General features: G+C 41.9%; 1 long non-coding RNA gene across 1 annotated transcript; it reads right to left on the bottom strand.

Annotated features, from left to right (window-relative positions):
* Nucleotides 1-9,923: 9,923 nt before the first annotated feature.
* On the bottom strand, nt 9,924-14,406 carry LOC147271929 (uncharacterized). Its single transcript, XR_015115810.1, has 3 exons — nt 14,111-14,406; nt 13,719-14,018; nt 9,924-11,384 (listed from the first exon to the last, which is right to left on the bottom strand). It is a non-coding gene; the product is annotated as an uncharacterized LOC147271929 (long non-coding RNA).
* Nucleotides 14,407-15,904: the final 1,498 nt, after the last annotated feature.

Raw genomic sequence — 15,904 nt, forward strand, 5'->3', positions numbered from 1 at the left:
ACATTCCTGTCAGCATCAATTTGAGGTGATTAGCAATTCTTACGACATCACTGGAGCATTATTTTGACGTTAGTAGCAACTCTTACTACATGACTGTCAGCATCACTTTGAGGTTGTTCAAAACACTGACTACATTACTGCAAGCATCATGTAGTTTATTTGCAACTATCACTACATTACTGTGAGCTTCATTTTGAGTTTATTAGCAATTCTTCCGACATCACTGTTGCATTATTTTGAGGTTCGTAGCGACTCTTACTACATGACTGTCAGCATCATTTTGAGGTTATTCGAAACTTTCACTACATTACTGTTAGCATCATTTTGAGTTCATTCGCAATTCTTGCGACATCACTGTAGCATTATTTTGAGGTTATTAGCAACTCTTACTACATTACTGTCAGCATCATTTTTAGGTTACTCGCAACTCTAACCACATGACTGTCAGCATCACTTTGAGGTTATTCGAAACTTTCACTGCATTACTGTTAGCATCATTTTGAGTTCATTAGCAATTCTTACTCCATCACTGTCGCATCATTTTGAGATCATTAGCAATTCTTCCGACACCACTGTCGCATCATTTGGAGGTTCGTAGCAACTCTTACTACATTACTGTCAGCATCATTTTTAGGTTGTTTGAAACTTTCACTACATTATTGTTAGCATCATTTTGAGTTCATTAGCAGTTCGTACGACATCACTGTCGCATCATTTTGAGATCATTAGCAATTCTTCTGACATCACTGTTGCATTATTTTAAGGTTCATAGCTACTCTTATTACATGACTGTCAACATCACTTTGAGGTTATTCGAAACTATCACTCCATTACTGTTAGCATCATTTTGAGTTCATTAGCAACTCTTCTGACATCACTGTCGCATTATTTTTAGGTTCGTAGCAACTCTTACTACATCACTGTTGCATTATTTTAAGGTTCAGAGCTACTCTCATTACATGACTGTCAACATCACTTTGAGGTTATTCGAAACTTTCACTCCATTGCTGTTAGCATCATTTTGAGTTCATTAGCAACTCTTCTGACATCACTGTCGCATTATTTTTAGGTTCGTAGCAACTCTTACTACATCACTGTTGCATTATTTTGAGGTTAGTATCAACTCTTACTACATGACTGTCAGCATCACTTTGAGGTTATTCGAAACTTTCACTACATTACTGTTAGCATCATTTTGAGTTTATTTGCAATTCTTACTCCATCACTGTCGCATCATTTTGAGATCATTACCGATTCTTCTGACATCACTCTCGCATTATTTTAAGGTTCGTAGAAACTCTTACTACATGACTGTCAGCATGACTTTGCGGTTGTTCGAAACACTTACTACATTACTGTCAGCATCACTTTGAGTTTATTAGCAACTTTCACTCCATTACTGTTACCATCATTTTGAGTTCATTAACAATTCTTACGACATCACTGTCGCATCATTTTTAGATGATTAGCAATTCTTACGACATCACTGTAGCAGCATTTTTAGGTTACTTTCAACTCTTCCTCCATTACGTCAGCATCATTTTGAGTTCATTACAATGCTTACTACGTCACTGTTGCATCATTTTAAGATCATTTGCAATTCTTCCAACATCACTGTTGCATTATTTGGAGGTTCGTAGCAACTGTTACTACATGACTGTCAGCATCACTTTGAGGTTGTTCGAAACACTTACTACATTACTGTAAGCATCACTGAGTTTATTAGCAACTATCTCTACATTACTGTTAGCATCATTTTGAGTTTAATAGCAATTCTTACGACATAACTTTAGCATCATTTTGAGGTTAGTTTCAACTCTTCCTCCAATACCGTCAGCATCGTTTAGAGTTTATTAGCAATTCTTACGAAATAACTGTCGCATTATTTTGAGGTTCGTAGCAACTCTTCCTACATGACTGTCAGCATCACTCCGAGGTTTTTCGAAACTTTCACTCCATTACTTTTAGCATCATTTTGAGTTCATTAGCAATTCTTACTACATCACTGTCGCATCATTTTGAGATCATTAGCAATTCTTCCGACATCACTGTCGCATTATTTTGAGGTTCGTAGAAACTCTTCCTACATGACTGTCAGCATCACTTTGAGGTTATTCGAAACATTCACTCCATTACTGTTAGCATCATTTTGAGTTCATTAGCAATTCTTACTAAATCACTGTCGCATCATTTTGAGATCTTTAGCAATTCTTCTGACCTCACTGTCGCATTATATTGAGGTTCGTAGCAACTCTTACTGCATGACTGTCAGCATCACTTTGAGGTTGTTCGAAACACTTAGTACATTACTGTAAGCATCACTGAGTTGATTAGCAACTATCACTACATTACTGTTAGCATCATTTTGAGTTCATTAGCAATTCTTCCGACATCACTGTCGCAATATTTTGAGGTTCGTAGCAACTTTTACTACATTACTGTCGCATTATTTTGAGGTTCGTAGCAACTCTTACTACATGACTGTCAGCATCACTTTGAGGTTATTCGAAACTTTCACTCCATTACTGTTAGCATCATTTTGAGTTCATGAGCAATTCTCACGACATCACTGTAGCATTGAATTGAGTTCATTAGCAACTCTTACTACATGACTGTCAGCATCACTTTGAGGTTGTTCGAAACTCTTACTACATTACTTTAAGCATCACTGAGTTTATTAGCAACTATCACTACATTACTGTTAGCATCATCTTGAGTTCATTTGCAATTCTTACGACATCACTGTAGCATCATTTTGAGATCATTAGCAATTCTTCTGACATCACTGTCGCATTTTTTTGAGGTTCGTAGCAACTCTTACTACATGACTGTCAGCATCACTTTGAGGTTATTCGAAAGTTTCACTCCATTACTGTTAGCATCATTTTGAGATCATTAGCAATTCTTACTACATCACTGTCGCATCATTTTGAGATCATTAGCAATTCTTCTGACATCACTGTTGCATTATTCAAAGGTTCGTAGCAACTCTTACCACATGACTGTCAGCATCACTTTGAGGTTATTGTGGGAGACTGAGCTCTTCAGGTTTGCAGGTTTGCAGCCTCCTCCAGCAGCACCCAGATCTGGGATGAGGGGAGAGGGAGTTAGTGACACATCTGAGTATGATTTATAAATGACAATTAAAGGAGGACAGAGAGGGAAGAGAGGAGTAGAGAGAAGCCCAGTGCACCATGGGAGATCCCCCAGCAGCCTAAGCCTATAGCAGCAGATCTAATGGCCAGCCTAAGCAGCCCAACTATAAGCCTGATCAAAAAGGAAGGTCTTTAGTCTGCTCTTGTAGGTCGAGAGGGTGCCTGCATCCTGGACTGAAACTGTGAGACGGTTCCACAGGAGGGGAGCCTGATAGCTGAAGGCTCTGGCTCCATTCTACTTTTAGAACTCTAGGAACCACCAGTAACCCCGCATCCTGGGAGCGAAGGGTTCTAGCTGGATAATAGGGGACTAGGAGCTCTGTCAGGTAGGAAGGAGCCTGACTGTTGAGGACTTTGATGGTAGAAGGAGAATTTAGAATTCTATTCTGAATTTGACTGGGGGCCATGCAGAGAAGCCAGCACAGGACAGACATGGTCTCTTCTATTAGTTCTAGTCAGGCAGCAGTGTTCTGGACCAGCTGGAGAGTCTTTAAGGTCCTATTTCTTCTTTTGGTCACAGGTTTGAAAATATGAGTAGAAGTGAAAGGAAAGGCTGTGAGAGACCTGCCACACCTCTCCAGTGACCTGGGACATGATGGCAGTGGTGGGATTTGAACCCACACCTCTTCAGAGACTGGAGCCTTAATCCAGCGCCTTAGACCGCTTGGCCACACTACCTCCCTGAGCTGTTCTCTGAGTTGGTCTGCTAAAGGCATGTTGAAGAGGAAGTAACATCATGATATCAAACTGATTCTGAAGGGGGACCCCTTCCTTCCACGGTCACAGGAAGTGACGACAGCGCTGCTAGAAGCAGGAAAGAAATGGTAAAAGGACTCAGTTTGTACAGAGCCTTTCTACCTCAGCAGCACTCAAGGAGCTGAACAATGTCCTCTCATTCACACACACTCACACACTGATGCTGAAGGCTGCCATGCAAGGAGCCAACCTACTCATCAGAAGTATTTAGGGGTTCAGTATCTCACTCAAGGACACTTTGACATGGTCACTAGAGAAAGTGAGGATCAAACCAGCCACCCTTTGGTTGCCAGACGGCCACGCCACTCCTGAGTCATGTGACCTGGATAAGATGGTGAACTACAGCTGATCGCCATGCTAGCAAACCTCTTTTGTTTGGTTTGGTTGTTGTTTAGTGACTGTGGATGAATACACAGGAGAAGTTGTGCATAAATTTGTGTTCCCTGTTCACTTGAATATATGCAGGAGTGTGAGGTGGAAATACTACTTGGAGGAGAATGAGAGTTCAGTCTCAGCACTATGACCTGTGCTGACACTAAAACATGTCAGCCCACAGAACAAAGATGGCAGTCCTCTGGGAAAGCAGGTACACCACACATACATGAAGAAACCCTACAGGAAACAAATATGTTGCCAGAGACTTTTACTCTGTTTTTGTTGTTTACCCAAGTACAGGATTGGAGGGAGACTGATGGTCGCTGTTTGGGTTTTTGGAAAACAAGGAGGCTGTGGCTTCAAGCTGGATTCTCAGAGACTATTTCCCCAACCTCTACATTGGCATCTACACTGTCATCCAGTCATGTGACTGAAGTCATCCAGTCACGTGACTGAAGTCATCCAGTCACGTGACTGAAGTCATCCATTCATGTCAGTGATGTCACTTGGCAGGACTGTCATTGCCGTCTCATTCTAGAAAAGAATCCAGACTCCACCTGTGGCTCCATGATAACTGATGGACCTCTGGTTGGAGGCTGGACGATGATGTTTGGACTGGAAGGAAAACTCCTTGTCCAAATTCCATTGTGTTCAAATTTAAAGTCCCACAATAAGAAGTAGCTGAATCTGACAGGTGGAGGTTTGGAACTACAAGATGGTGATGTTTTCTTGACTTGATGCTCTGACTGTCAGGGTGGATGACAGCTTCTTCTGCTGCTGCATCTGAGTGGCTATGATTGGAGGTTTTACCTCCCAAGGTTGTCTGGTTCCAGGGGAAATTCTAAAATTCCAGTCCCCAACCTGGGCTGTTCTGAAACTCTTCTCCTGAATCACTCCTGAATCACTCCTGAGCTGCAGCAAGAACAAATACCAGTGCCAACCAGATCAACTTCATGGCTGCTAACAGAACTTAGACACTTGATTTCCATCAATCTGGAGCCAAGAAGGCCCTCACCTGTGGTTCTCCTCCAGGAGGGTCCAGGTTCTGCCATTGTGGCTCCTGGTGCCACTGCCAGAGAGCCTCAGCTGCACACTGCAACATTTCAACAGGAGATTGACATTCCTTCAAATGTCCTGACATCTGATTCCAATGGTTCTGTTCCATCTTTATATTTCAAAATGAATCATACAATGACGGGTGCACGGTGGTGCAGTGGTCAGCACTGTGGCCTCACAGCAAGAAGGTTCCGGGTTTGAGTCCCGGCTCCAGCACAGGATCTTTCTGTGTGGAGTTTGCATGTTCTCCCCGTGTCTGCGTGGGTTCTTTCCGGGTACTCCAGCTTCCTCCCACTGTCCAAAGACATGGACATTAGGGGACGAGGCTGATTGATACTCTAAATTGACCGTAGGTATGAATGTGAGTGTGAATGGTTGTCCATCTCTGTATGTTGGCCCTGCAATGGACTGGCGACCTGTCCAGGGTGAACCCCGCCTCTCGCCCGTAGATGCTGGGATAGGCTCCACCCCCCGCGACCCTTAATGTGTGTAGGAATAAGCGGAAGATGACGATGGATGGACGATAACTCTTCAGTCGTGCAGTTGGCATGAACAACAAAAAGTCACAGTTACACAAGGGTCATGTGACAGGTCTCTGAAGATGCAAAAGCCGTGTAAAAGGCTACATCACCACAAATGACAACAACTGGGTCTGTCCTTGGAAAGGGGGGCTCTTGGACAGTGCCATCCCATGGCACAGAAGCATTCACAACCTTGTATTGTCAACACAGACAAAAAACAACGTATTAACAGTTATTATGCACTGCAAGAAAAAATACGCTGCGGAAATTCAAACTTTTTGACATTTTACCTTAATGACTACCTTCACTGAAACTCCAGCATTGAACAAAGTCTTGTTGATCAGTTTTGACAGTAAGAGTGAGAGTCCTTTGTTGACCTGCAATGGTCCTTCTTGTTAAGCCAGTAGCTTACTCCTGAGGCGGTCCACTTTTGGGGACAGCTTTGAACTATCCAGCTCGAGGAGAAGCTTCTGGAATACTTCAAACGTGTACCTGAGTTCCTTTGGATAGGCAAGATTCACAGCAAATGCCAACCCAACGAGCAGGGAACAAGCCCTTGGAAAGTTACCCAGATCAGTCAGAACTCTCACACCCTCGACCACAATACCGATGTCCTCAGGACCCTCAGACATATTGGTCTTGAGGTTGTAGATCTTCAGGCTTTTAACAGCAAGGTCCAGCGACACAGTGTCACCATCAGCATCCTGTCATAGAGACAGCATTGTGTATATCGGACAGTACAGCCAAAGGAGAAGGTCCCATCTCACAAATTGCTTCCAGCAGTTCGGTTTGTCATGGCTGTTGCTTGTGATGCACCCTATTTACATAAAATAAATCTGAGATAATGTACTTACAAAACGTGCATAAAAAATACACCAGGTAAGTTGAATAGGATCCAATCAGTTCACCAACAAATCAAAACAATTCACTAACACCAGAAACTATGGTTACAGTTGTAAATATTTGTCAATGATATCAATCCATTGCTACATCATTTCTGCCAGGCACTGTACTGATGAATATCTTATTCTACCTTCGCTAGCACAGGCTGGTCACCTGACAACCAATCTCTATGTGTCACTGAAAGTTCATTCCTGAAGCTTGAAGTCATCCACAGCAACTGGTTCAACTCTACTTTCCATTACTTATTTAAGAAGTTGCCCGAATCTACGTAAAAATGTCTGTGTATTCACAAAGCAGCTCTTTGGCCTGTTTTAAAACTGTTTTCAAATACAGGGCACACCGCATTATAAGAGCATAGAATATCAACGACTGTCGTGGCTGGGGATGCGTTATGCATCCACTAGATGGAGCTGTGCTCAAGGGAATGTCAACAAAACAGTCAGCTAAGTCAGTCAGTCAAACTTTATTAATAGAATACAAAGCAACGTTCTGACAACACTGTTCACTCCCAAAACAAGTCAGTGCATTCACAACACGGTACCGTGCGTACCGGTAGCTGCTGACTGGCAGCCTTGAGTTTGAACTCTGCGTCGTAAGCGCGTCTCTTGAAAGGTGCCATTTTGGGGTTTTTATACACACACAAGTGGTGTGAGACCAGAATTCTCCTGTACTGTTTTTACCACTGTTACTTCGGCCACGCCCCCTGACTACGGTATCCATAATTAACCAATGTTGATCCATATATAAGACGCGTCGGATAATAAGGCGCAATGTCGGTTTTTGAGAAAATTAAGGGCTTTTAGGTGCGCCTTATAGTGCGGAAAATACGGTACTCTAAGCAGTTGGCCAATCACAGAAGAGTGGGCTTCTCAACGAATGTTAGTTAATGCATCGTGAATACATCAATATTAAACTGGGAAAGGAACATAATATGACCCTTTTAATTAAATGTTTTGGTTAGCATACTGTAATCTTCAGTGTTCCTCTACTATTTACATTTTTCCAAGTAATACATTAAAAAATATTTTATTCATTTCAAAATTTGATCTTGAAAATGTAATTTAGAAAATAGATGACAGTAATGCAACGTACATTTTGTATCCAAGAGCCAAAAGCAGAACCACAAGTGCAATCCTTCACGATGGGCAAGGAATATTTCTGATTAGCATGCACTTGTAACTCACTTGAGTTGGCTCAAATAGAGCCCGCCATCTGGCTTTGATGTCCTCTATGCTGGGTGACAGGTTGATGATTTCATTTCTTCTGTGTGCAAATGCTTTGGCCATTTTTTCTTTTACCAATGCGTTATTGTCCTTTTTCTTTACTTCAGTAAGCAACTGAATCCTCTCTTGCCCTTGGCTTTCTTCATCTTCTCCGGCTGGGTAAGGAGGGAGGTAGTTAACCTCTGCCTTTCGAGGCTTTTTTACATTTTTTGCAGACTTCTGGTCTGCGGGAGCCTTGCGTTTCTGTGCACTGCACAACACCTCAGGAACACCATAGCCTCGGAGTTTGGTGCGATAATTTGCCATCTTATATTTGATGCTTTGTTGCCAGCCACAGTAACCTCCAAAGGAGCCGGGTTCCTTGAGACAAGGATATTTCTTAACAAGTGCTTCAGCAACATCCCCTATGTGTGACCCTGATGGATAGGCTGTATATCTATAGACAGTTTCAGCCAGCTTCTCAATTGTGTCAGACTTGATCTTCGAGGTAGTCAGAAGTGTTCCATCCTTCTTGAAGACTTCAGTGGCTCTTTCAAGGTACATCTCAGTTTGGTACGCAAACTGTGGAATGGGGAACTGTTTTGGCCATGGTTGAAGACGTTCTGGTGTACTTCGCCCTGACAGTTGACAGGCTAATGGTGTCCTGTGAAGATGATGTTCCAGGAGATGACACTGCATCAGCTGCAGTTGACTCTGCATAGCATACAGACTCAGAGTCAGTTAACTGCTGAACAAAGGAAGTGTTCAAACTTTCCTCAACTGGAAGCAAGTTCAGAACAAGGGGGGCAGTGTGAACAACCTTTATGGTGTCTTTGTGTTTAATCTGACCACTGTTATGGAGAGTAAAGTAATCTTCAAATTCCAAGTCCAAATACTGAAGACTGAAAGGTCTCCTTCACAATAGTTTGCAGCTCATTCACAGTGGGTGGGATTCCTGATGGAAGGACCAACTTCTCAGTTCGATCATTGATGATTACTCAGAGCTTTGCCTCCATCTCTGCCGTCCTGACAATAATAGACAAAAGTTCAGTGGCATTCCAAGCAGAAGCTTATACAGTGGATGAACCCAAACATAGAGTGAACTATGTCATGAAGAACCTGGAGAGTTCCACCAGAATAAATAGAGTTAAAAACATTTAAATAATTGATGCCAAGAGAATTGTAGTGGTAAATAATTTAGAATTGATTTTCAAATTATTAGATATTTTCTATTCTCTTTTTAATTTGTAATTAAAAATTATAATTACATCTTTTATATAATCACTTTCAATGTATCTCTAACTTTACTTTTAATCATTTATGCTCATCATATTCAATGTCACAATGCATTTGTTTCCTGCAATACACTGGTTTTCCATTATGATGAATGAGATTTAAAGACAACTCCCTTGAATGAAAGGTTGTCAGCAGGACGCCAAAATGAAGTCCAGCCACCAATGAGGAAAAACTGTCGACCTTTCGTGTTGCCGTAAATGTTGAGTCGTGTGTCCAATCAGAATTCATACTGCTACAGTGTGTGTTGGACTGATTTAAGCCACCAACGGCCATATTTTCCTAATATTCTACCTCTAGAACAATGAATCTTAAGATTTTTCTCACAGTTGCTCCTGTTATGTAGAAGATCTCTGTCCCCACATCTGAGCAGCAGCATCCAATGGAAGTAGTGGTTCTACCACTGTTTAATGTATTTACATCTCAAACCACAGACAACAGCAAACAGTTACTCAAATATGCAACCAGGTGTTTGTTTAGCTAGATCTGTACCCCTCGTTGCTCCAGTATAGTAAGGGCGTTAGTTGTGCAGCATCATAGTATTTCCTCCAGTTTGGAAGAGCCAAGCGCCCCTTATCTTTTCTCAACTGAAGAGTGCTAAATTTGATTCTCGGTTTTTTCCCTTGCCATATAAAGCGCGAGATCAATTTATCCCATTCCCTAAATTGGTTCTCCTCCACTTTTATTGGCAAATTTCTAAATAAGTAGAGCAAGCGGGGAAGTACATTCATTTTAATTGCACTTATTCTCGAAATCAAGCTTAAGAAGGGAATTAAGTTCCACCTGTGTAAGTCTGATTTAATTTTTATTGATATAGGGTCAAAATTTGCCTGGGATAACTTTGATGGGTCCTTTGATACGTTTATACCCAAATATTTAATGTGATCATTATCCCATAATAATTCGTATTCCTCCCGCATCGCCTGTGGAGCCTGAAAAGCCAGGTACTTGGCTGATTTGCCACCTGCTTCGTAATACTTTTGCCTTAAGAAAAGAAAATTCTTCTGTGTTTCCTGGGAGTAAATGTTATTAATTTCAGCCTGAATTTTTTTAATTTCTTGCTTTAGAGTATGATTAGTACCACCTCCGCCAACTGTAAATGTTTTAATTTGTCTTCTAAAGTCAATAGCTTCTGTCGTTTAACTTTTTTCAAATGAGCAGTCAAAGATATAAGTTTCCCTCTCATCACTGCCTTTAAAGTGTCCCATAATATTGCTGGGGATATTTCCTCAGAATTGTTTAATTCCATAAATTCTTGAATATCTTTCTTTATCTTCGCCACTATTGTTGGCTTGTTCAATATATATGAATTTAAATCGCCAGAGGCTTGCTCTTTTCTTTCTCCCGAGGTGTATTGACATAGAAACTGGGCTATGATCAGACAAGTCTATTGTTTCAATATCGCAGCTCCGTACTCTGAACCCATCGACTGTAAACATAACAAAATAGTCCAACCGTATGCAGCGTGAGGGCAACTATAAAGTGTATACTCTCTGTCGTCAGGATGCAGCTCTCTCCACACATCGATCAATCCCAGTTCTCCCATGAGCGCGTTCACCTTCCTACTAATAGGATTATTCAAACCCGTCGTGGCAGAAGAGTCCATGTTGGACAATTTTATGTTAAAGTCTCCCCCACAAATGACCACTCCCTGTGAATTCACCATTAAGTCTAGAATACGTCTGTATAAGGGCCAATCGCTTCCCGGTGGTATATACACATTTATAATGGTCACCAATGTACCCTCTATCTTGCCTGTATTACTCACAAACCTCCCCTCTCCATCCATCACTTCAGAAATGTGTTCGTAATTGATTGCACTTGAAATTAGGGTTGCAACTCCTTTTTCATGACTGGTCCCATCAGCTGACGAGAACACGTGTTGAACTCCCATCCTTTTAAGTTTCAGATGCTCAGCTTGACTCATATGTGTCTCTTGAAGCAGAGCAAACTGCGCCTTCTCCCTTTTCAACTTTGTTTGTATTTTATGTCTTTTAATAGGATTCAAAACCCCATTTACATTGAAAGTAATTATTTTGACTGGATCCCCCTGCATGTTATATACAGTAGGCATTTTATGGCACCCCTTCTCCTCATACATGTAAACCAAAACCCCTCAGCACCTGGGGAAGCAGAAACAAACTCAAAATTATTAACAATAGTGCAATCAAACACTAACAACGTCACCCTGATGAACTTGTGTTCCGGCTGTGGTCTTCCCCAGCCGACCAGCCTCCCATCCGAGGGATAGCCTCCATAACCTAACCGTGTTAGAGGGCCCTCCATACCGATGACAACCTAAAGAAAAGTCTCGATCTCTCTTTAAACATGATAGCATATTAGCGTCTGTGTCGGTGCAAAAACCTCCTTTTTGCCTTCCTCGCTGTCCAATTCAGAAGAGATGCTCCTTTTCACTCCACGTCGCATCTTCTAAACGCCTGCAGTTTTTCTTTATATCCCGGAGCTCCGCTTTGCCGTGTGGTCTGCCTTCCACCTCTCGCCTTCTGCCACGACCCCCTCTGGATCCTCTCCCACAGTGATGCTGGTTCCTTGAAAACCTTGACCGGGAGCCCCCGGTTCGCCAGCTCTGCCGTCGCCTCTTCCACCGTAGTGTAGATCCTCACCCCGTCGGCATGGTGGATTTTCAAGCGGGCTGGATACAATGTCTGGAACCGAATGTCATTCTCCTTCAGGACCCTGCGCGACTCCGCATACTCCTTCCTCTTGACAAGAATTTCAGGTGGATAGTCATGGTCAATATTGACTTTCTGGTTCTGCCACACAAAACCTCTCTTCTGCCAGGCAAGCTTCACCACTTCTTCTTTATCCGTAAAGTTGAGGAAATTGACCACTATGGATCTCGGTGGTCTATCTTTGTCGGGCAGTGGCGCCAACGCACGATGAGCTCTCTGTATTTGTAAGACTCTTCCGTCAGGGATGCCCAGATTTTCCCGCAGCAGTTTCTCAACAAACGGAATCATAGGGCCCGGAGCCTCCGAACCCTCCTTCATGCCGTAAATGCGGATGTTTGATCTTCTCCCGTAGCCCTCCAGAGCCGTTATTCTCTGCTGGAGAGCACCTCGTTCACCTGCTGCAGCCCATCCTCGTTAGCCGATATCCTAGCCTCGGCATCAGTTAGCCTGGAGTTCGTTTTATCAAGTTCTCCTTTAATTTCCTGCAACTGACGTTTGTTGTCTTGCCTGAAGTCACGTAGTTCTCTCAGGATCGTGGCGAGACCAACCGTCTCCTCCTCCTCCCTGTCCTCCTCAGCCCAGGCGGTCGTAGCAGGCGGCGGCGAACGGACTGCTTCCTTGACTGCGGCTCCCACAGTAGCTTTAGCGGTAGCTCCCGGCTGCCGCTGCTTGCTTTCTCCAACGGCAGGCTTGTTAGACGTCGGCTTCAGCGCTCTAGTTTTCCTGTCTTTGGCTGCACCAGACGCCATCCTCACCCCGCGATGACTTTAATTGGCTTAACTTCTCAGTTTTATACTTCTTAGGGGCAAAAGTTTAGTTCGTAATCGAGCAAGCTTTCCTAAAGCGGCCATCTCCGGCTCTGACTGGAACTTCCGCTCCGAGAGTTGCTACTAATTTCATAATGATGCTGAAGTTATGTAAGGACAGTTGCGACGAACCTAAGAAATGATGCTACAGTGATGTAATGAGAGTTGCTACGAAACTCGAAATGATGCTACAGTGATGTGGTGAGAGTTGCGACGAACCTAAAAAATGATGCTACAGTGATGTAATGAGAGTTGCTACGAACCCAAGAAATGATGCGATAGTGATGAGGTGAGAGTTGCTACTAATCAAAGAAATGATGCCACAGTGATGTGGTGACAGTTGCTACTAATCTCAAAATGATGCTCAAGTGATGTAATGAGAGTTGCTACTAACCTAAGAAATGATGCTACGGTGATGTGATGAGAGTTGCGACGATGCTCAAAATCATGCTAAAGTGATGTAATGAGAGTTGCTACAAACTAAAGAAATGATGCTACAGTGATGTGGTGAGAGTTGTTTAAAACCTCAAAATGATGCTACAGTAATGTCGTAAGAGTTGCTACTAACCTAAGAAATGATGCTCCAGTGATGTGGTGAGAGTTGCTTAAAAGCTGAAAATGATGCTAAAATGATGTAATGAGAGTTGCTACTAACCTCAAAATGATGCTACAGTGATGTAATGAGAGTTGCTACTAACCTCAAAATGATGCTGAAAGTAATGTAGTGAGAGTTACTACTAATTTCAAAATGATGCTAAAGTAATTTAATGAATGTCGCTACTAACCTAAGAAATGATGCTACAGTGATGTAATGAGAGTTGCTACGAACCTCAAAATGATGTTCAAGTGATGTGGTGACAGTTGCTACTAATCTCAAAATGATGCTAAAGTGATGTGGTGAGAGTTGTTTAAAACCTCAAAATGATGCAACAGTGATGTAGTGAGAGTTGCGACTAACCTCAAAATGATGCTGAAGTGATGTAATGAGAGTTGCTCCTAATTTCAAACTGATGCGAAAGTGATGAAATGAAAGTTGCTACGAACCTCAAAATGATGCTACAGTGACTTCATGAGAGTTGCTCCTCACCTAAGAAATGATGGTCCAGTGATGTGGTGAGAGTTGCTTAAAACCTGAAAATGATGCTAAAATGATGTAATGAGAGTTGCTACAAACCTAAGAAAATAAAACTACAGTGATGTGATGAGAGTTGCTACTCACATAAGAAATGATGCTACAGTGATGTGATGAGAGTTGCTACTAACATAAGAAATGATGATACAGTGATGTAGTGAGAGTTGCTACGAACTTCAAAATGATGCTAAAGTCATGTAGTGAGAGTTGCTGCTCACCTCAAAATGATGCTACAGTGATGTAGTGAGAGTTGCTACTCATCTCAAAATGATGCTTACAGTGATGCAATGAGAGTTTCTTCAAACCTAAGAAATTATGCTACAGTGATGTAATGAGAGTTTCTTCAAACCTAAGAAATGATGCTACAGTGATGTGGTGAGAGTTGCTACGATGCTCAAAATCATGCCAAGGTGATGTAATGAGAGTTGCTACAAACCAAAGAAATGATGCTACAGTGATGTGGTGAGAGTTGCTTAAAACCTGAAAATGATGCTAAAATGATGTAATGAGAGTAGCTACGAACCTAAAAATGATGGTGCAGTGATGTCGTAAGAGTTGCTACGAACCTGAGAAATGATGCTGACAGTAATGTAGTGAGAGTTGCTACTAACCTCAAAATGATGCTGACAGTAATGTATTCAGAGTTTCTGCTTACCTCATAATAAGGCTGCAGTGATGTAGTGACAGATTCTACTCCTCTCAAAATGATGCTACAGTGATGTTATGAGAGTTGCTACTAATTTCAACATGATGCTGACAGCGATGTCGTGACAGTTGCGGCTAACCTCAAAATGATGCTGAAGTGATGTAATGAGAGTTGCTCCTAATTTCAAACTGATGCGAAAGTGATGTAATGAGAGTTGCTCCTAATTTCAAACTGATGCGAAAGTGATGAAATGAGAGTTGCTATTAACCTCAAAATGAAGACACAGTCATGTAGTGAGAGTTGCTACTAACCTCAAAATGATGCTGACAGTAATGTAGTGAGAGTTACTACTAATTTCAAAATGATGCTAAAGTAATGTAATGAATGTCGCTACTAACCTAAGAAATGATGCTACAGTGATGTAGTGAGAGTTGCTACTAATTGCATTACGATGCTAAAGTTATGGAAGGACAGTTGCTACGAACCTAATAAATGATGCTACAATGATGTAGTGAGAGTTGCTACTAATCTCAAAATGATACTGAGGTGATATAATGGGTTTCTTCTAACCTAAGAAATTATGCTACAGTGATGTGGTGAGAGCTGCTACTATGCTAAAATGATGTTGACAGTATTATAGTGAGAGTTGCGACTAACCTCAAAATGATGCTACAGTGATGTAGTGAGAGTTGCGACTAACCTCAAAATGATGCTGACTGTGATGTAGTGAGAGTTGCTAAGAACCTCAAAATGATGCTACAGTGATGTAGTGAGAGTTGCGACGAACCTCAAAATGATGCTACAGTGATGTAGTGAGAGTTGCGACAAACCTCAAAATGATGGTCCAGTGATGTGGTGAGAGTTGCTACAATGCTCAAAATGATGCTAAAGTGATGTAATGAAAGTTGCTACTAACCTAAGAAATAATGCTCCAGTTATGTGGTGAGAGTTGCTACACACCTAATAAATGATGCTCCAGTGATGTAATGAGAGTTGCTACGAACCCAAGAAATGATGCGAAAGTGATGAGGTGAGAGTTGCTACTAATCTCAAAATAATGCCAAAGTGATGTAATCACATTTGCAACGAATCTCAAAATGATGCTAAAGTGATGTAATGAGAGTTGCTACGAACCTAAGAAATGGTGCTACAGTGATGTCGTGAGAGTTTCTACGAATCTCAAAATGATGCTAAAATTAATGTAGTGAGAGTTGCAACGAAACTCAAAATCATGCCACAGTGATGTGGTGATATTTGCTACGAACCTAAAAAAGATGCTGACAGTGATGTAGTGAGAGTTGCGACGAACCTCAAAATGATGTTCCAGTGATGTGGTGACAGTTGCTACTAATCTCAAAATGATGCT

Source organism: Aulostomus chinensis, chromosome 1 (genome assembly GCF_037954235.1).
Source record: "Aulostomus chinensis isolate RoL2024-O1b breed Wild chromosome 1, RoL_Achi_v1.0, whole genome shotgun sequence".
Taxonomy (NCBI): domain Eukaryota; kingdom Metazoa; phylum Chordata; class Actinopteri; order Syngnathiformes; family Aulostomidae; genus Aulostomus; species Aulostomus chinensis.